A 22,760-nucleotide genomic window follows, 5' to 3' on the forward strand; every position below is an offset into this window, starting at 1 on the left:
ACTGGACATTTCCTCTCCCTGTATCGTTTCATTTTATTTTTTAATATATCTTTGAAATCTAACTTTCCATTGTGTTTCCTATTTTCTATCTTTCCCTTTTTTTAATTTATTGCTCCTCCATTCTATCAGGATATTTTTAATTCATCACATTTTTTTCCTTTTTTTTTTCAAACTTAAACCCTTTTTTTTAGTGTGCACTACGTTTTTCAAAACATCGTTTTCAGTTTGCATAATACTACCCTACTCAGAGGTTTGTACCTCCCTCTTCACTGTACTGGCCCTCTCAGGAGCTTCCACTTACGCTACTGCCCCTCTCAGGGGTTTGTACCCTCCATCTCTGAGTACTGCCCCTCTCAGGGGTTTGCACCTTCTATCTCACGGTACTGCCCCTCTCAGGGGTTTGTACTTTCTATTCATGGTACTGCCTCTCTCAGGGGTTTGTACTTTCTATTCATGGTACTGCCCCTCTCAGGGGTTTGCACCTTCTATCTCACGGTACTGCCCCTCTCAGGGGTTTGTACTTTCTATTCATGGTACTGCCTCTCTCAGGGGTTTGTACTTTCTATTCATGGTACTGCCCCTCTCAGGGGTTTGTACTTTCTATCTCACGGTACTGCCCCTTCAGGGGTTTGTACTGTAAAGCTCATGTTCAATGCATCGCCTCAGGGTCTTAGAATCCACAAGTGCACGTACTTTTATTGTCGAACCCCAAAAAAAAAGTGTTCCAGAATTTTAACTGTAAAACCTCACTCAACTACTTCAAACGCCAGTTGACCATAATCTGTTCAGACCAACCATCACTAGCAATCCTCACTTGCCAATGAACGATTTCTAACAACAAACTCGTCCAATCAAATCCAATCCGTTTGAGATAAACAAGCCGTGAAAACATTCCTCAATATCCCGTTTATCGTGGCACTCCAACAACTAACAAATCGGAATGGCGAACAAACACTGTCAAACAGACTCCGTCACATTGCTAATATAAAAAAAAGCGGTGGCTCACTCATAAAAACACTGTCCTATTTCACAGCTTTCGATTCACGAACAAAACTAACCGCGTAGTTCAACCGACCGTGCCATTGTCGAAACCGACCGTAATTACCGCCATTTTCTTTCATTCCAATTCATATTTTTTCACACAAGAGATCGACGCGATCCGCCTCTCATAAAGTTAGTCTATAAACTGATCTCGCCTTTCATTTCAAAACGCATTCCACTCTCTTTTTCAGAACTCTACACAATTCTTTTCTCTTGTTACTCGACGCTCACGCATGTTGCCGACTGCCGGCCGACTCTCATTTCATGTTTACCGTGTTGCCAATCTTTTAGTGTACAACTTTGGTTTAATTTATTTCTACATGCTTTATTTCCTATACAAATGTCACTCACCATTTAAGTGAAAATTATGTTTAGTGTGGGGGACGAATAGGGAAGAAGGGGGCTTTTATACATTTTTTGCCTAACTCAATAACATTTAATTTCGTTTTTTTGCAACAGCTGCAATTGCCGAATAATAAATTTTCGTGTAAATTTTCCCCAGAGCCGTTGCCAAGTGAAATTTTTGACATGTGATTTTGGCTGGTCCGATTTGGCTGTTTGTTAAGAGTCGAATTATCCTCGCGTTACTATGGGCAGCACCGAATTTTCTGGCCAAATCACGGTCCGACAGATTGGAATTTCTCTTAATCGTCTTCAAATTCTTTCCACGTAGTTTTCGGTCGACAGTTACCCTCCGACAATTGGCTTGAGGCTACTAAATCGTCATCAATGTTCCCTTATACCGTTTGATAACGCGCCATACGGTATTTCTAGGCAATTTCAGCTGTTTAGCTAGCTTTCGATGCAGACCACAGTGGATTTTCCAAATAACTGATCACAATTTGTTCCCTTATTCTGGATTCCATGTTCATTGTTTACAAAGTAGAGTCGATTTACGAAATGTCCAAAATACATACGTGAAGCTGATAAAATTCCCGGCACGTGGGCGCAGAGCACTTCCAAATCCGTCCACCAGAAGTGTAACAATATGAGCAAAAGTTTGTTCCAATTCTAAATGAAGCAAGCTTACTCTTTGATACACGCAAAATAATAAAAAGGTAAAATTTGCCGAGATAGCAAGTGAGGTGAAGTTTACCTGAATCGAGCTGGAAAAAAGATACAATTCACGAGAAAATAGGTGAATCCAAAAAAGGAAAATCTAACCTCGGAACGAGGGGAAGTTCACCTGAACTGAGCTAAATACATTCAATTCACATAGAAAAAAGATAAATCCAAATAAGCTAAAACTTACCTCGTAGCGAGGTGGATTGAGCTTAACAAAACGGTACAAATCATCCCGAAAAAAGTAACTATTTGGCGAACCCGTTTATAAAAGGTTTAGCTGTTTTGTAAGTCTGGAACAAGTTTTGCTTCCTTCCCAATATATGGAATTCGGAACAGAATGGAAAGTGTTTCCTTAGATATCATTTAGTTGTGCTGGTTCTTGTCATAATACTTTGTTGTTTATTTCAGATCGGCCCACAGAACTCCGAGGTGTATTCCACGTCATCCTCCAGATATAATTCCGAACCTGACCGGAGCCGAATTGCCACGAGCCTGGCGAAGAAAGGACTTACTTCCTTACTTAATGGTCCCGCGTAGATTCTCCGGCGCAAAAGACCTTGGCAAAAGACCACCAAAAGAGGACTTGTCTCAACTAGTGAACCTTCATATAAGAGAAGCGACATATGATCCCTTTAAAATAAAGTATGTGGCAACATCGCCAAAATCTTGAACAAAAAAATACTCAGCACTGTTTTCTGGCTCAATGTTCAAGCTCTAAAGTGAACGCTTCTTCAATCCAACAAAACAACATTGAACTCGATGCCCAAAGGATCGCGATAAACGGTATGAATGACTTTAATTTCTTTAACAATCAGATAGTTTTCTAATTAGGAACACGATTCACCAAAGCATTGAAAAAAATTGCACCTAATCATAAATTCATATGACCAGCTTTAAAATTATTTGTTTGAACTATAAGAACAATCACAATACCTTCCTTGGTTGAGTTTTCAATAAGAAAGGTAAAAGATCTGCGACAAATTCTCGGATCGGTTGGAATCGATTTTGACAGTTCTTTTGTATCGATTTGAATTTTGTGTTTCAGACGTCGCTTCTCTTATATGTAGGTTCACTAGTCTCAACAATATTTTTTTAAACACGGTGATACATCACAAGAATAAATGTAATGTTAAATAAATCAAGGTGGGTATATATTCAGGAGGTGTTCCCGAATAACGAATTCCCGATTCAGCCATTTTGGCTATGTAGGCTATGCAACTATACGGAACTCATGAAGTTTGTTTACCAACAAACCCCAGAAAAGCTGAGCAAAAAATAAACAAACTCATTGAGAGCCCCGCTCACTCCTCGCCTACTTACTGTGAAAGTCGGAGAACCTAGTGTATCTAGGAACCTTGAAATAAATATCAATTTTGTTTTTGTTTTATTTTTATTGAAAACTAGCATTTACCTTTTAAATCAGTGAATGGGAAAACTAATTCAAATCCTAATTCATTTCATTTGTGAAGTTTTGGTCGACCAAATAAAATTTAACAAAATGTATAAGACAAATTAAACGAATTCAATTTTAATTCGCTTGAGCAAAAGCTTCATATAAAATATTGGAAAAAAGATTTTAACCATGTTCAATTTAATACAATACCTAGTTACAGTACTTCAACATTCTTCAAGTTTATTTGAATGATTCAGAGTGAAATACGAGATGCGGCTAACTCAGCCTCAAAACATGATGACAGATGAGCACACTTAAGGCTTTCTATTGCCAAGTACAGCGAAACAGCGTTTTGGAAAGGTGGAAACGAAAAAGTTTGCTACCAGTAATTTAACCAGTTCAGTAGGTAAGCTACCGAGAGTGGTTTTAGATGCGCGATTACATAAATGTGCAACAAAAACGAAATGAATAAATTTGTTTGGAATAACTTATGAGCCTTTAACCAACGTTGACTTGTTGGTAAACAACCCATCATACCAAAACATAACAATTAATTTTCAATAATCAGACATTAGAAAGTTTAGAATACGGTTACAATTCCAAGGGTTTTTTTATTCCCACGAGTCACACGACAGATTTCCTGTTTTCATCTGTTGATAGACACCCGGTATTCCCTTCATCGTGTTACCCCTCGTTTTCCATGCTGTTATCCTTTTTTGGCAAGCATGCGCGTTACAGTTGCTCTTGGCAACTGTCACCGATGTGCCGGCATTGTTTTGATCAATATTCATAACAAACAAATAGGTGAATTGAGGAAACACATTTATTTCTACGGTTGAGCTATTTTTTCGTTAATTTTCGATACTTGGAGTTATAATTAGTAACGTTTCAGTTAAGATTGATCGATCTCTGGAGAAGGCATGTGGACAGAGAGTACAGTGAACGTCAGGATCAACTAGGAAGTAAGTTTTTGATGACTTTATTTGGATTGGGGATTTTTAATCACGATGATGTTGTGATGGTCGAGTGATAATGAAGCAATTTGTCAACAACCTTGAACTCATCACCAGTTTCGCTTTACTAAAGCTATTTTTTCAAGCCCAGACCAGTGTTTTCAAAGGATAAAAAAAATTGTCTTCACGAAGATAAACAAACAGATTATAAATATCTCCAACGGTTGGATCATTCGAAAACAAATTCCCCAAGCTAACGCTAGTTGCTCTTAGAAAATCACGTTTCTAGCAAACAGACCATAAAACAATAAATGGAAAATCCGTGACTTTCTGCTCCCTGCTTCAATGCGTCTAGTTTTTGTCTAATTTCAAACTTATAAATGCACCAAACCAAGCTCACGTTAAATTGTAGGCATGAACCTACCCATATACCCATTCAAAAACATACTGTCATAATTTGGAGTCGAACTCGTCGTCGTAGACGTCGTTTGGAAAGAGCAATTATTGCCGTTTTTTTTTCTCTCCAGTGTCTGGTGGATGGTTTTCGTTATGCCATCACCAGGTAACAGGTACTGTGAGGCCATCATCATCATCCACAATGCATTATTTCAAGTACACACTTTTGTATATGACAGGCAGAATAAACTGTTTTTTTCTCGATCTCTCCCTTCTTCTCTCCCTCTCTCCCTTCTCTCCATCGTCTGTCTGAACTTAGTGTTTTTACTTTCGACCAAAATTTGAGATTACTTCTGCGATGCTGCAGGCACTGTTTGTTAGATCCTTTCTAGAACGAGTGCCCCGATGCATCTAACAGTTTGACAAAATTATACAATTTTAACAATTTTGATAATTTTGACAATTTTGACAATTTTGACAATTTTGACAAATTTGACAATTTTGACAATTTTGACAATTTTGACAATTTTGACAATTTTGACAATTTTGACAATTTTGACAATTTCGACAATTTTGACAATTTTGACAATTTTGACAATTTTGACAATTTTGAAAATTTTGACAATTTTGACAATTTTGACAATTTTGACAATTTTGACCATTTTGACAATTTTGACAATTTTGACAATTTTGACAATTTTGACAATTTTGACAGTTTTGACAATTTTGACAGTTTTCAAATTTTGGCAATTTTGGCAATTTTTTCAATTTTGACAATTTTGACAATTTTGACAATTTTGACAATTTTGACAATTTTGACAATTTTGACAATTTTGACAATTTTGACAGTTTTGGCAATTTCGACAGTTTTGACAATTTTGACAATTTTGACAATTTTGACAATTTTGACAATTTTGACAGTTTTGGCAATTTTGACAGTTTTGACAATTTTGACAAATTTGACAAATTTGACAATTTGAACAATTTTAACAATTTTGACAATTTTGACAATTTTGACAATTTTGACAATTTTGACAATTTTGACAATTTTGGCAATTTTGACAATTTTGACAATTTTGACAATTTTGACAATTTTGACAATTTTGACAATTTTGACAATTTTGACAATTTTGACAATTTTGACAATTTTGACAATTTTGACAATTTTGACAATTTTGACAATTTTGACAATTTTGACAATTTTGACAATTTTGACAATTTTGACAATTTTGACAATTTTGACAATTTTGACAATTTTGACAATTTTGACAATTTTGACAATTTTGACAATTTTGACAATTTTGACAATTTTGACAATTTTGACAATTTTTACAATTTTGACAATTTTGACAATTTTGACAATTTTGACAATTTTGACAATTTTGACAATTTCGACAATTTTCACAATTTTCACAATTTTCACAATTTTCACAATTTTCACAATTTTGACAATTTTGACAATTTTGACAATTTTGACAATTTTGACAATTTTGACAATTTTGACAATTTTGACAATTTTGACAATTTTGACAATTTTGACAATTTTGACAATTTTGACAATTTTGACAATTTTGACCATTTTGACAATTTTGACAATTTTGACAATTTTGACAATTTTGACAATTTTGACAATTTTGACAATTTTGACAATTTTGACAATTTTGACAATTTTGACAATTTTGACAATTTTGACAATATTGACAATATTGACAATTTTGACAATTTTGACAATTTTGACAATTTTGACAATTTTGACAACTTTGACAATTTTGACAATTTTGACAATTTTGACAATTTTGACAATTTTGACAATTTTGACAATTTTGACAATTTTGACAATTTTGACAATTTTGACAATTTTGACAATTTTGACAATATTGACAATTTTGACAATTTTGACAATTTTGACAATTTTGACAATTTTGATAATTTTGACAATTTTGATAATTTTGACAATTTTGACAATATTGACAATATTGACAATTTTGACAATTTCGACAATTTTGACAATTTCGACAATTTTGACAATTTTGACAATTTTGACAATTTTGACAATGTTGACAATGTTGACGATTTTGACAATTTTGACAATTTTGACAATTTTGACAATTTTGACAATTTTGACAATTTTGACAATTTTGACAACTTTGACAATTTTGACAATTTTGATAATTTTGACAATTTTGACAATTTTGACAATTTTGACAATTTTGACAATTTTGACAATTTTGACAATTTTGACAATTTTGACAATTTTGACAATTTTGACAATTTTGACAATTTTGACAATTTTGACAATTTTGACAATTTTGACAATTTTGACAATTTTGACAATTTTGACAATTTGACAATTTTGACAATTTTGACAATTTTGACAATTTTGACAATTTTGACAATTTTGACAATTTTGACAATTTTGACAATTTTGACAATTTTGACAATTTTGACAATTTTGACAATTTTGACAATTTTGACAATTTTGACAATTTTGACAATTTTGACAATTTTGACAATTTTGACAACTTTGACAATTTTGACAACTTTGACAATTTTGACAATTTTGACAATTTTGACAATTTTGACAATTTTGACAATTTTGACAATTTTGACAATTTTGACAATTTTGACAATTTTGACAATTTTGACAATTTTGACAATTTTGACAATTTTGACAATTTTGACAATTTTGACAATTTTGACAATTTTGACAATTTTGACAATTTTGACAATTTTGACAATTTTGACAATTTTGACAATTTTGACAATTTTGACAATTTTGACAATTTTGACAATTCTGACAATTTTGACAATTTTGACAATTTTGGCAATTTTGACAATTTTCACAATTTTGACAATTTTGACAATTTTGAAAATTTTGACAGTTTGGACAATTTTGACTATTTTGACAATTTTGACAATTTTGACAATTTTGACAATTTTGACAATTTTGACAATTTTGACAATTTTGACAATTTTGACAATTTTGACAATTTTGACAATTTTGACAATTTTGACAATTTTGACAATTTTGACAATTTTGACAATTTTGACAATTTTGACAATTTTGACAATTTTGACAATTTTGACAATTTTGACAATTTTGACAATTTTGACAATTTTGACAATTTTGACAATTTTGACAATTTTGACAATTTTGACAATTTTGACAATTTTGACAATTTTGACAATTTTGACAATTTTGACAATTTTGACAATTTTGACAATTTTGACAATTTTGACAATTTTGACAATTTTGACAATTTTGACAATTTTGACAATTTTGACAATTTTGACAATTTCGACAATTTTGACAATTTTTACAATTTTGACAATTTTGACAATTTTGACAATTTTGACAATTTTGACAATTTTGACAATTTTGACAATTTTGACAATTTTGACAATTTTGACAATTTTGACAATTTTGACAATTTTGACAATTTTGACAATTTTGACAATTTTGACAATTTTGACAATTTTGACAATTTTGACAATTTTGACAATTTTGTCAATTTTGACAATTTTGACAGTTTTGACAATTCTGACAATTTTGACAATTTTGACAATTTTGATTATTTTGACAATTTAGACAATTTTGTCAAATTTGACAATTTTGACAAATTCTACAATTTTAACAATTTTGACAATTTTTAAAATTTTGACTATTTTGACAATTTTGACAATTCTGACAATTTCTACAATTTTGACAATTTTGACAATTTTGACAATTTTGACAATTTTGACAATTTTGACAATTTTGACAATTTTGACAATTTTGACAATTTTGACAATTTTGACAATTTTGACAATTTTGACAATTTTGACAATTTTGACAATTTTGTCAATTTGGCAATTTTGCCAATTTTGTCAATTTTGTCAATTTTGTAAATTTTGTAAATTTTGTCAATTTTGTCAATTTTGTCAATTTTGTCAATTTTGTCAATTTTGTCAATTTTGTCAGTTTTCTCAATTTTGTCAATTTTGTCAATTTTGTCAATTTTGTCAATTTTGTCAATTTTGTCAATTTTGTCAATTTTGTCAATTTTGTCAATTTTGTCAATTTTGTCAATTTTGTCAATTTTGTCAATTTTGTCAATTTTGTCAATTTTGTCAATTTTGTCAAATTTGTCAATTTTGTCAATTTTGTTAATTTTGTCAATTTTGTCAATTTTGTCAATTTTGTCAATTTTGTCAATTTTGTCAATTTTGTCAATTTTGTCAATTTTGTCAATTTTGTCAATTTTGTCAATTTTGTCAATTTTGTCAATTTTGTCAATTTTGTCAATTTTGTCAATTTTGTCAATTTTGTCAATTTTGTCAATTTTGTCAATTTTGTCAATTTTGTCAATTTTGTCAATTTTGTCAATTTTGTCAATTTTGTCAATTTTGTCAATTTTGTCAATATTGTCAATTTGGTCAATTTTGTCAATTTTGTCAATTTTGTCAATTGTGTCAATTTTGTCAATTTTGTCAATTTTGTCAATTTTGTCAATTTTGTCAATTTTGTCAATTTGTCAATTTGTCAATTTTGTCAATTTTGTCAATTTTGTCAATTTTGTCAATTTTGTCAATTTTGTCAATTTTGTCAATTTTGTCAATTTTGTCAATTTTGTCAATTTTGTCAATTTTGTCAATTTTGTCAATTTTGTCAATTTTGTCAATTTTGTCAATTTTGTCAATTTTGTCAATTTGGTCAATTTTGTCAATTTTGACAATTTTGTCAATTTTGTCAATTTGTCAGTTTGCCCATTTTGTTGTAATAATCTCTTTTAGGCTTGTGAAACTTGTCAACATTATCAAATTCGTCCACATTTTTTTAATTCTCAAATTGTTCAAAATTGTCTAAATGTCAAAAATTGTCAAAGTTGTTAGCATTGTCAATTAATTGTCTTATTTTTTTAAATTGTCAATTTGGATCAAGTTTTAAATACTTTTCTAGATTTTTAAACTTTTTGATTTTTCAAATTATCACAGCATTAAGCTAGCTTGGTAAGAAATTTAGCGAAACGGTTTTAGAATTGATTTTAAATTCAATTCGTAAAGGAATTGTCTGATTAACATTAATGTAGGCAAATTACAGTCAGCTTCTCACTTCCCATTTTTCCATACGGTTCGTCGCTCATTAGATCGTACAAATTCAAAGTAATTCGGGACTTGCACATATTTAATGAAGTAGTCGCGTGTTTCGTTATCTCCAAAAGCTGTTTAAGCAGTTGCGATTATTTAAACAGATGGCTGCCGAGTATGTCACCAGCGTAATAATTTGAAATGTATTTATTCCACTACATTATCGTGTGTGGAAGCAGTGAGTTCAACCGATCCCCATCCGGACTAATGATGTTGGATAATATCATATTTTCTCTACTTCCTCATAGAAACAGCCGCAAAACCTACCATTGGTAAAATTATCCACCACGATACAAACTTGGGAAGCGTGCCAGAATGAAACATTATCGCGAGCTTGCTGATGATAGGTCTCAAAAGGTCTTAACATGCAAATCGGAACCTCAAGGGTTGATCACCCATCAACTTCAGTTAGAGTCGCGTGTGATAAGTTGGTAGAAAAAAAAACCTTTAAAACCCTTCGATGATTCCCACCTGTTGAGATTCGTTCTCCCCCAGACGATTGTCATATCGTTGCGGCAGACTTTACAGAACTTATTATCGAGCTTGGCAAGACTTGAGGAGGAAATAAAACACTTCAGTCACGTAGGTATCGTACAAGGTTCGATCGAAACAGTCATCTAGGATTAGTAGATTCCGCAATTGAGAAGGGCAAAGGGTCAACTGGATACTCTGATACTGAGCATCTATCTTTTTGTCTTTGTCTTTGTTTTTGCTAGAAGCCATAGGTAAAAATATGGGATTGTTAGAATCGTGAGCGAAATGAAAAAATAGAATTGAATTTGTGCTACTGTTGTTGAGATAATATAAATGAAAAGAAACCACAAAAACATGAAATGTTGATTGCCGTATGAAAAAATGTACCTGGATTTGTATAATATGTCTTTACAGTTGCATAACCAATCAATAGACCTGAATGTAAAAATGACCCTTAACAAAAAAAAAAAATTCATTCGCTTTCGTACCGTGGAGCTATCAACACGTTCGATTGTTTAGCAGTGGTTATAGCAAACGTTTTGGTGCGAGTTTTTTTTATTCATTTGAAGGCTTGGATTTCTTATCACCCAAAGTGCTTCGGACCTCTCCTGGAGGTGTGGAACTGGTTCCCGATCTGGATTCCCGAAGGTGGATCGAGCGTGGTTGCAACGAGAAGACTCCGGCAAATTGGATAGCTGTATTGAGAACGCAAGTCAGACGGTCACATTTGTTTCTTTATTATCTTATCTTTTTATTTTTATCCTCCTTTTATTGAATTCCTTTTATTGAATTTGCTATAATAATTGGCTAAACTGGCGAATATTTTCGCTGGTTGGCCAGAAATTGACTCAGCTGGCATGGAGACTGAGAAGGGAAATCCTTCCAGATCTGTCTCCTTCGGCTTCCGACGATGACTTTTTAGATGAAAACAATTCTCCTTTCATACCGGTGAAGGGTCAAAAAAATAATAGAATAGACAATGCTTCGCATTTGCAAACTTTGTTGAACGATCGTCAAGTTACACACACTCTCCGGGAACCGATATCTACAGGAGCTATTCCAAAATCTAATCGATTTGTTTTCAAGGCGACGAGTATTCAGTCGGAAGCATCATCTCTCGTACCAGCAGATCAGCACTCCTCCGTACAACCTCGTATTCGTCAATACCCAAATGGCAGTGGTAGCAAGTTTGTCGTTTACTTCCGACCAAAAGGGGAGAGCAAACTCGATCGGGTTCAAATCGCGAAGGATTTGGACAAACGTTTTGCAGGGGTTGAAACTGTTCGACGGGTTAACATCAACAAACTTGTTGTTGATGTAAATAACGCTGAAAATGCTAACGCCATTGTTAGGGACAAATTTTTCACTTTGAAATATCGTGTCTGGATACCGGCCCACGTCGTCGAGATAGATGGGGTGGTTACTGAGGATTCTCTCAAACTCGATGACCTGAAGGGCGTCAAAGGTCACTTCAAACAACCTGGACTTCCAACTGTCGATATAGTTGAATATCGCCAGTTGGGAACCGTTGAAATTGAAGGAGATAAAAAAAAGTTCACCCCTTCTGCGTCGTTCCGTCTTACTTTTGCGGGTTCTGCCTTGCCTGATTTCATTTCGGTCGGTAAACTTCGGTTACCAGTCCGGTTGTTTCATCAAAAAATCATGAATTGTACGAATTGTCAACAGTTAGGACATACGGTAACACATTGTAGCAACAAAAGTGTTTGCGCCAAATGCGGGGGGCCCCATAAAGATGATGGCTGCGAAAACGATATAGCCACATGTCTTCATTGTAAAGGGAATCGCCATGACCTTAAAGAGTGTCCTAAGTACAAGGAACGCTCCACCAAACTCAAAAATTCTTTAATTAAACGATCTCATCTTTCATTTGCAAATATTTTGAAGTCTACGCAGCAAAATCGCTACGAAATATTACCTGACGAATCCGACGATAATGTAGTTGAAAGCTACAGTTCTACGGAAGAAAACTATGTACTAACAAATAGAAATCAGGCTCCAAAGAGGAGAAAAACTTCAAAAGCTTATTCTAACAGAACTAACAGAGCAAAACTTACTAAGAATCCAAAGAACTCCCCTAAAAATACCTTTTCCGCTTGTCCCAGCAATCCAAGCTATGAAAAAGAATTTCCCAACACCCTTTCTAAACGCCAAACAACCTTTAGTCCTTCCTTACATGAACCTTCTTTAACACCTTCAGCTGGAGCAACTCCTCCGAGCTCGAAAAACCTCATTACTCTTTCGTCGTTAATTGAAATGATTGTTCAGTTATTTGAGATTCCAGAGTCTATTACTGGTTTTATCAAACACTTGTTCCCCATTGTTCAAAAAATTTGCGCATCTTTTGCTTCAAAATGGCCCCTCTTCTCTGAATTGATTAATATCAATGAATAGACAGATGCATTCAACTAGTAGTGTAAAAATCCTGCAATGGAATTGCAGGAGTTTGATGGCTCGACTTGATTCATTCAACCAACTTATTTTTAATTTAGATTGCGACATAATTGCATTATCTGAGACATGGCTTTCAAATCAAACAACTGTTACAGTACGGGGTTACAATATAATAAGATTAGACAGAGATGATTCTTACGGCGGGGTATTGCTGGGTATCCATAAGCGTCACCCTTTCCATAGAGTACAGCTCCCAATTTATCGAGATATTGAAGTAGTAGCTTGTCAAGTCCAAATAAGAGGACAAGACCTTTATATTGCATCCATTTACATCAAACCTTCTGCCAAAATTAGCAGTCAACAACTTTCGCACATTGCTGAATTTTTACCTGAACCAAGATTGATTTTAGGGGATTTCAATTCCCATGGTACGGAATGGGGTGAACCATCAGATGATACCAGAGCTAAAATGATTTACGATCTTTGCGACACATACCATCTATCTATTCTGAACACTGGTGAAATTACGAGGATTTCCAGACCTCCTAACAGAGCTAGTCGCTTAGATCTCTCTCTTTGTACTACATCCCTAGCTTTAGATTGTACATGGAAAGTTCACCAAGACCCACACGGTAGTGATCACTTACCCATCCTAATTGAGATTCACAAGGAATCTCGGCAAGACAACTCAGCAGAGTTGACTTACGACCTAACACGAAATATTGATTGGCAAAGATTTAAAGAATTAGTCTTACAACGAGTAGAAGAAGCAGGGGATATGGCTCCTCTCGAAGAATATACATTTATTGCTGTTTCAATCTACGATAGCGCTGTTGATGCACAAACGAAACCACCTCTCCCCTCATTCAAAAAACGATCATCTGCTCCCTGGTGGGATAAAGAGTGTACGGATCTCTACAAATCGAAAACTAATGCTTTCAGGGTTTTCCGTAAGCATGGATCTATTATCGATTTCAACCGATACCAAGCTTTAGAGCTCAAACTTAAACGACTTTGTGGTAAGAAAAAATCTAGTTATTGGAGGAACTTTGTTGAAGGTTTGTCGAAAGACACTGCGATGACTACACTCTGGCAAACCGCGAGGAGATTACGAAACCATGTCCCGTCAAATGAGGAAGTCGAGCATTCTGAAAGGTGGTTACATAAGTTTGCCAAAAAGATCTGCCCAGACTCGGCACCTCTAAAACTAACTTCTTTTGAATCGTCCGAGATTCCAAGCGAACCAGAATTTTCGATGGTAGAGTTTTCAATGGCCCTGCTTGCGTCTAACAATAACTCCCCTGGAATTGATAACATTAAATTCTGTTTACTTAAAAACTTACCCGATCTAGTTAAAAGACGATTACTTAATTTATATAACAAACTAATTTCGTTCAATTTGGTTCCTCATAAATGGCGACAAGTAAAAGTAATCGCAATCAAGAAACCCGGGAAACCAACTTCGGACCATAATTCCTACAGACCAATATCTATGCTCTCATGCCTGAGAAAACTATTAGAAAAAATGATTCTGAATCGACTAGATGAATTCGCGGAAAGGAATCAACTACTTTCACCAACTCAATACGGTTTCCGTAGGGAAAAAAGTACTTTAGATTGTCTTGGGCTATTAACAACACAAGCACATTTAGCTTTTGATAGCAAACAAGAAATGGCTTCTGTCTTTTTGGACATAAAAGGAGCGTTCGATAACGTGTCACTTTCAATTCTTTCTAAAAAATTGCACCAACGAGGGTTTTCGGCTTTGTTGAACAACTTTATAACCAACTTATTATGGGAAAAGCACATGCATTTTAGTTATGGGTCTACCAATATAAAACGTGTAAGTTATATGGGCATTCCACAAGGATCTTGTTTAAGCCCCATTCTTTATAATATTTACGTGAACAACATCGATGATTGTCTTAAAGGTACATGTAGCCTGTTACAACTAGCAGATGATGCAGTAGTTTCGATCACTGGTACTAAAAACATTGAAAATCCTCTTCAAGCTACTTTGAATAGTTTATCAGACTGGGCAATTGATCTGGGCATCGAATTTTCTGCGGAAAAAACCAGACTTGTCGTCTTTTCTCGGAAACACAATCCAAAAACTTTGAATTTAACTCTCTTGAACCAAGCTATCACACAGGTTTCTTCGCATAAGTATCTCGGTGTCTATTTCGACTCAAAATGTAAATGGAGAAGCCAAATTGAATATTTAAAGAAAAAATGTCAACCCAGGATAAACTTTCTACGAACAATAACCGGTACATGGTGGGGCGCACATCCTGAATCTATGATCTGTTTATATAAAACAACTTTGTTATCTGTACTAGAGTACGGTAGTTTTTGTTTCAAAGATGCTGCCGATACTCATCTGATAAAACTGGAACGGATACAATATAGATGTCTTCGATTAGCGTTAGGAAGCATGCATTCAACGCATACGCAAAGCTTAGAAATTCTAACAGGAATGCTCCCGTTGAAATGTCGATTTTTCGAACTTGCAATACGGTTTTTAATTCGCTCTGAAATAAGAAATCCTCTTATCATTGAAAACTTTGAACATCTACTTGCTTTGAGGCGGAAAACTAAGTTCGTTCAAACCTATTCCAATTTTAAAAGTCAAGCAATTAAATCGTCTGATCTCTCTTCTCATGTAAACAACACCGATTTTGACAGCGAACATATTTTATTTGATCTTTCAATGAAGGAAGAAATTCGAAACATTCCAGATAGTATTAGATTGAATGTCATCCCAGCTTTGTTCGCTAATAGATATGAACAAATAGATACCCAGCAAGCGTTCTATACTGATGGATCGAGTTTCAATGGAGGAACAGGATTTGGCATCATGAATCATCATCACACAGAATTCTACAAACTTGACAATCCATCATCAGTTTTTGTTGCAGAATTGGCTGCAATTAGTCGAGCTCTGGAGCTCATAGATGAATTGCCAATAGGAGACTATTATATCTTCTCTGACAGTCTCAGTTCAATCGAAGCTATCAAAAGCCTTAGAAAAACGAATCGAAATTCATATTTCCTATTAGCCATACGAAAAAATTTAAATGCTTTAGCGAGTAAATCCTATAGAATCTCCCTCGTATGGGTGCCATCCCATTGTGGTATACCGGGAAATGAGTTGGCGGATGAACTTGCCAAAAAAGGTGCATCCGAAGGAAACGTTATGGATCGCCCCATTGCATATCACGAACACTTTCCATTTGCCCACCAACTGGCTGTATCAAAATGGCAGGCTCAATGGGATGCAAGTGAAAAAGGAAGATGGCTGTATTCAATTCAACCGAAAGTATGCACAAAACCTTGGTTTAAGAAACTAGACCTTACTCGAGACTTTATTAGAGCGATATCTCGCTTAATGTCCAACCACTATAAGTCTAATGCACATAATTTCCGAATTAATATGTCGGACACAAACTTATGTAATTGCCAAAGTAGCTACGACGACATTGATCACATCGTGTGGAATTGTTCACTATATAATAGTGCAAGATTAAAATTATTAACCGCATTCCGACAAAAAGGTGTTTCTCCAAGAACACCTGTACGCGATATTTTGGCTAAACAAGACCTGGATCTCCTGAAAATATTATATGAATATTTAACATCTATCAATATCCGCATTTAACATCTAATCAATATGCATTTCATTGCTCCTATAAATTTTGTATTTCATTCTTATCATTTCTATTTATTTTTATGAGAAACAACGTATGTATGACGAAACCCGGCTCCCACTATCACCAAGACTGACATTCGGAAAACGTTTTGGAAAAGAGATACACATCACCTCGATGACTGCAGGCAGATATTTCCAGAGCCAGAAAAATGCTATACAACAATCATGGATACTTCGTATAGAGATATTCTTCACTGTTATTACTTTGTTTTGTTATTGTTAATATCAATTACACTAAGTTTTATAACGTTGTAGGAGGTTTGCGCCCGTTTGAGAGAGGCTTCGTCCGGTTTTCGAACCGTGACTCAAGACACTCTCAAACGGGTTTCTTACCTCTTTGAAAAGATGCTCGGCTCCTTAAGCTAAAATGGCAGTTGAGCCTTCGAATGAAAAATAAACTATATTTAAAAAAAAAAAACAAAAAAAAAATCCAATTAAATTTAAATCAGTTTAAAAAGTTATTAGTTATAGAAAGTTGCCAGAAATTTATGCTTGGGCACTGAAATACCTAAAAGAAAAATATGATAAAATTTTTATAATGTGAAATTCTTAGTAAAATTGTACATTGTTAGTTCTTCTGAATTCATTGTTAAGTAATAATTGTACGATCACTTTTTCTGTGGTCTGCTACTAAATTTGGAATTAGAAATCAATTGACCGTGCCAAAAAAAACCTCCGTGCATAAATTTCGACACGATCGTTGCATAACAACGCAATTATTGCCAAAAAGTTCCCCTTTCGGTGGCCTCTTGATATCTGAAATCGATTGCCCTTCCCTTAAAACTCCCGTGTGCAAATTTTCAAAGCAATCCATTGCATAATAACGTTGATATTGCTAAAACAGTAAAACATTTATTAACCCTCATCCGCATTAGGGTGTCATTTTGACACCATTGCAAGTTTGAAGGCTTGTAACTTTTTTCAGAAGCTTCAAAATACAAAAATTTCTTCGGGGACCCTAAATGAATTCAAAAGTTCTTCAATATTGCATCTTTACTTTTTTTATGGACGAACCCTGGAAGCCTGGACAAAAAAACTCCCTTTTCCGACTTTTGGTGTCATTTTGACACCACAAAAGTAAAATCTATTTAAGTCGTTTGAATTATTATGAACTTCATATAAAACTTATATCAATAGAAACCTTGGAATGTCAGTAAAATATGTTTAGAACATTATATATAGCTAAAGTTACAAGTTTTCTCGTTATTAAGCATGAAAGAAAAAAAATCCGAAAAAACATGCCTCACGAAAACTGCTGTAGCTCATATATTACACGTCCAAAAAAATATTTGCCTTATGCATATGAAAGCTGAAGTTAATGCCTACATCATAAAGACAAGAAATATTTTTTAAATTTTTTTTAATGAAATGGTCACAAAAAGTTCAAAAAAGTGGTCTAAAAAACCTACTTTTCATTAGATTGCTAGTAAATATTGTTTGAGCGATGGTAGAGTTTTGAAAAAAGTATGACTACAAAATGTATTAAAATTCCAACATTTTGCTGTCTTTAGATTTTTGATGCAACAAAAATTGAATTTACTGGAATTTTTCAAAGTTCACTACTTTGCGCGATTTTTTTACAAATTGAAATTTCATCTGTTTTTGTGGTCCACCATCAGGTTGTACCCGGATTTTCAGTGCTTTCTCGACGTTTGAAGCAATCAAAACTATATTCATTGGAAAGCACATTTAATCTTCATTCTAGTGAGGTGCTACAATTCACGCTTTGAGATTTCACAAAAATATTAAAATTATAAACGTAAAATCATTCCTGAATTTCTAGAACTACAAGCAGCGGTCCAGCAAAACGTGTTTGTTTGCTCTCCGAGCAGGTACGGTGGGTGGTTATTCGGGCAGAGAGCGAAGCCGACAGACGAAATAATGATGCGTGTCGTACGTTTCTTGGTTGGAAATTTTCTATTGATAGTAGTTCACGTTTGCTTGTCACGACACGCATCATTATTTTATCTGTCGGCTTCGCTCTCTGCCCGAATAACCACCCACCGTACCTGCTCGGAGAGCAAACAAACACGTTTTGCTGGACCGCTGCTTGTAGTTCTAGAAATTCAGGAATGATTTTACGTTTATAATTTTCATATTTTTGTGAAATCTCGCAGCGTGAATTGTAGCACCTCACTAGAATGAAGATTAAATGTGCTTTCCAACGAATATAGTTTTGATTGCTTCAAACGTCGAGAAAGCACTGAAAATCCGGGTACAACCTGACGGTGGACCACAAAAACAGATGAAATTTCAATTTGTTAAAAAATCGCGCAAAGTAGTGAACTTTGAAAAATTCTAGTAAATTCAATTTTTGTTGCATCAAAAATCTAAAGACAGCAAAATGTTGGAATTTTAATACATTTTGTAGTCATACTTTTTTCAAAACTCTACCATCGCTCAAACAATATTTACTAGCAATCGAATGAAAAGTAGGTTTTTTAGACCACTTTTTTGAACTTTTTGTGACCATTTCATTAAAAAAAATTTAAAAAAATATTTCTTGCCTTCATGATGTAGGCATTAACTTCAGCTTTCATATGCATAAGGCAAATATTTTTTTGGAAGTGTAATATATGAACTACAGCAGTTTTCATGAGGCATGTTTTTTCGGATTTTTTTTCTTTCATGCTGAATAACGAGAAAACTTGTAACTTTAGCTATATATAATGTTCTAAACATATTTTACTGACATTACAAGGTTTCTATTGATATAAGTTATGTTTAAATCGGTTTAACACGCCAAAAGTTATAACAATTTGAGCTTGTGGTGTCAAATTGACACTCCTAGTGCTGATTAGGGTAATGAAATCTAATGCGGATGAGGGTTAATATGGACGACCCCTTTCGTCGACCCCTGGCAAAACATTTGACATCTGAAATCGATTGCCCGTCCCTGAAAACTTCCGTGTGCAAATTTTCATCTCAATCCGATGTATAATAACGACAATACAGACTCCGTTCGTTTTTGGCAACATTCGATTTTGGCAACACTCGATTTTGGCAACATCCGATTTTGGCACATGTGCCAAAATCGAACGGTTTTTTCTTAAATAATGTTTTTTCAATTTCTTTGAATATACTGAACCGATTTCAATTCTGTAAACGTCATATGGAAGGTTTTTCTCTCCTCTATGTTATGGTCGGAAATAAGTGCGTCCGGAGGTCCGCTTCTGGAGATTAGGCCGTAACATATCCTGGATACACATTGGGCCTGAGCTTAGAGTCGCATCAAACCCATCATGCGACGCCCAATCATTTCCATTTTTTTTTTGTAAGTCCACTGGAGGCCACACAAATCATACAAAACGTTTGTGGTCACTTTTGGATGAGCCCCCGTCCGGTAGGCATGTTCCAGATACCGCGAGGAAGTGGCCAGTTCGTTAGATTAAAATAATGCATATCGTGTAGCACCTCAAAGCACTTGAAATTTTAAATCGAGTTCACCAGTGACCGTAATAAGTATCTAGGACATAGTCGACATCATCCGGATATGTACCACCCTCTACTCCCCTCCCCCTTCCACATCTTTTCATTACACTAAGAATTGGTTTTCTAAACTGTTTTTAGGTGTTATTTATATGTTTTAGGGAAAAATTGTTTATTTTAAAATAAATACAGTGAATTTGAAATTCATAGTTTATTGAATTTTACATCGTAACGTAATACTTAAATTTAAAATTAAAAACAAAAGCATAAATTCATATAAGATGATGATGATCCTGGAAAAGTTCTGATGAAAGTTTATTCATCCAAACACATCTGCAGCGCGGTACTTCGGATTTTCCTCAGATGCAAAATATCGAACATATTCAAACGTTTTTCCTCCGCCCACTCAATAACTCGAGCCAAATCTTGAGCGACTTGATGTGTTCGAGTTAATACAGGAGATGCAAATTCCGCCAAAGTAATTTCCGTTTCTCTTGAATTATCCAAAGAATATCTTTCGTCTTCTTCGACCTCTGTTTCGTCGCAATTTTTGTCGTCTTGATTCCAGTGATTGAAATCCTCACCAATTTTCTCATCAGAGGCATTCAAAATACACACTTTGAGGCCTCGCATAGCTATACAGGAGACGATACATATACATTCATTCAAACCTCCCCCCATGAGGAGGATCTGCTCTGAGAGACACTATCCGTTTGCTGCCCCGAACGAACTCTCTCAACGTTCGGTTGCTACATGATGCATGAAGAAGACGAGGCACACATACTCATTTACGTTGTTGAATTTGAATAACTCGAGCCGACCGCAAAGGTTGAGGCAACAACAAAAACATACGAACTTATTGCGTTGCACGGCCCGCAACGTATGGTGAAAGAGGGGGGAAGAAAAAGAAATGAAAAAACTAGCTGCCTGCGTGCGGTTGCTGTGCAATAATAGCAATAGCAGAAAAACCTCACGCATTCGATCCAGGCACAAACGAGGAGACTCGGGTTTGCTCTGCCTTTTGAATTCGGTTCCCTCAAGGTTGGGACAGGAGATGAGTGAGAGCCATTCGTTTGGTTTTTTGGATTCGCTGCCTCGAATGTATATTGCTTCATGAAGGCGGCCATGTTGAGAGCGTATACATCATCGGTTTTGTCGTTTTCGCTGCCTCAAAGCAACCTTTGCTTCCGAGTAAAGCGTTGAGCGAGAGATGGTTGATCAACTCATGCTCAGCAAAATTCAATCACTGCTTGATTCTTTATAAGAGCGATTATTTGCGTGTCTGTATATTCATCAATGCCAAAATCTTCTTCAGAATATTCCGTAGTTTGAATTGTGTCGATATTCACTTGAGGGGCAAACAGTTCACTCAAAGGAATATCATCTTCGTGAATGAGATTTGACCCTACAATCCAACCAATATTTTTCCAGGACCTTTGAATTGCTGATTGCGAAACCTCCATCCATGCTTCATGTAGCCAATATGCAACGTCTTTAAGATTGATCTTCATAATCCGTTGCATAAAGTCCGCTTGATTGGCGATTTCCAGATGTAGTTTTTCTCGGTATTTTGTTTTGATAATTTGAATGACCTGTTGGTCCATGGGTTGAAGAAGTGGGGTAACATTTGGAGGCAAAAATTTCACTTCAATCAAACCGTCATCTGATATCATTTGATCTTGAGAATGGTGAGCGGTACAATTGTCTAAAAGAAGAACAGCTTTCGGGTCGATTCCTACTTCATTCGAAAAGTTACGCACGTGTGGAACGAATGTTTCATGAAACCACTTCTGGATGATGTCCCGGGTCATCCAGGCATTTTTCGATGATGCGTACTTTGTTGGAATTTCTACACCTTTGAAGGCTCTTGGTGCTTTCGATTTACCAATCATTATAATCGGCAATTTGTGGTTTCCCATAGCGTTAGAACAGGGCATAAATGTGACCCTGTCTTTAGCAATTTTCATTCCAGGAGCAGAAGATTCACCAGCATGTACCAAAGTGTACCCATGCAAAGCTTTATAAAAAAGAGCGGTTTCATCGGCATTGTAGATTTGTTCAGCCGTAAGTTTTCGTTGTTTAACGTAAGACAAAAAATGTAGATTAAAGGGTCCAACGCTGGAAGCATTACACGATAATTTTTCCCCTGAAAGCTTCAACCGCCTGATACCATACCGAAATTTAAAATTACGTACCCAAGTTTCACTAAATTTAAAACTATCTGGTATGTTGAATTCTTTGGCGAAAATTTTAGCCTTTGCAAGAATAAGATTATTTGTTATAACGTGATGTTTATCACGCTTTTGTATAAACCAATAGAACAATGCTTGTTCTAATTGGCTATGCTTTCCTGAAGCCGCATACTTTGTTTTTGAGCTCTTATTCCCACGACAAGACGACGCTTGTACCAACTTTTCTTTTTGAAGTTCAATTTTTCGGATGGTGGAACGGTTGACTCCGTACTCTTTCGCAATAGACAATTTTGTTTCTGACTTACTCTCCAACTTCTTGAGAATTTCTAGTTTTTGACTCAGGGTTAAGCTTCTGCGCTTCAATTTCTCACCAGTCGTGTTGGCCATCTGTCGAATTTTAATCTTGTCAATTTTATAAAACATTAAAAAAAATGATTTTCATACCATTGAATAGTCGTGAACTATACTTCTGCTCGCAAACCAATAAAACAGCTTTTATTGAAAAAAAAACCACGAAACAAACACAACAAAACTTCAATTTAGTTTGAATAAAGCAATGGAATAAAAAA

At 34.9% G+C, this 22,760-nt stretch overlaps 1 protein-coding gene across 1 annotated transcript in view; it reads left to right on the forward strand.

The window, feature by feature from the left end:
* The first annotated feature begins 4,318 nt into the window (after window positions 1-4,318).
* Window positions 4,319-22,760, forward strand: part of LOC129744860 (short-chain dehydrogenase/reductase family 16C member 6) — a 110,957-nt gene continuing 92,515 nt past the window's right edge. Inside the window, exon 1 of the mRNA XM_055737600.1 lies at window positions 4,319-4,461. The gene's annotated coding sequence lies outside the window, so the exon portion shown is untranslated. The remainder of the gene's footprint in view (window positions 4,462-22,760) is intronic.

The sequence above is a fragment of the Uranotaenia lowii genome, chromosome 2 (genome assembly GCF_029784155.1).
Source record: "Uranotaenia lowii strain MFRU-FL chromosome 2, ASM2978415v1, whole genome shotgun sequence".
NCBI lineage: Eukaryota > Metazoa > Arthropoda > Insecta > Diptera > Culicidae > Uranotaenia > Uranotaenia lowii.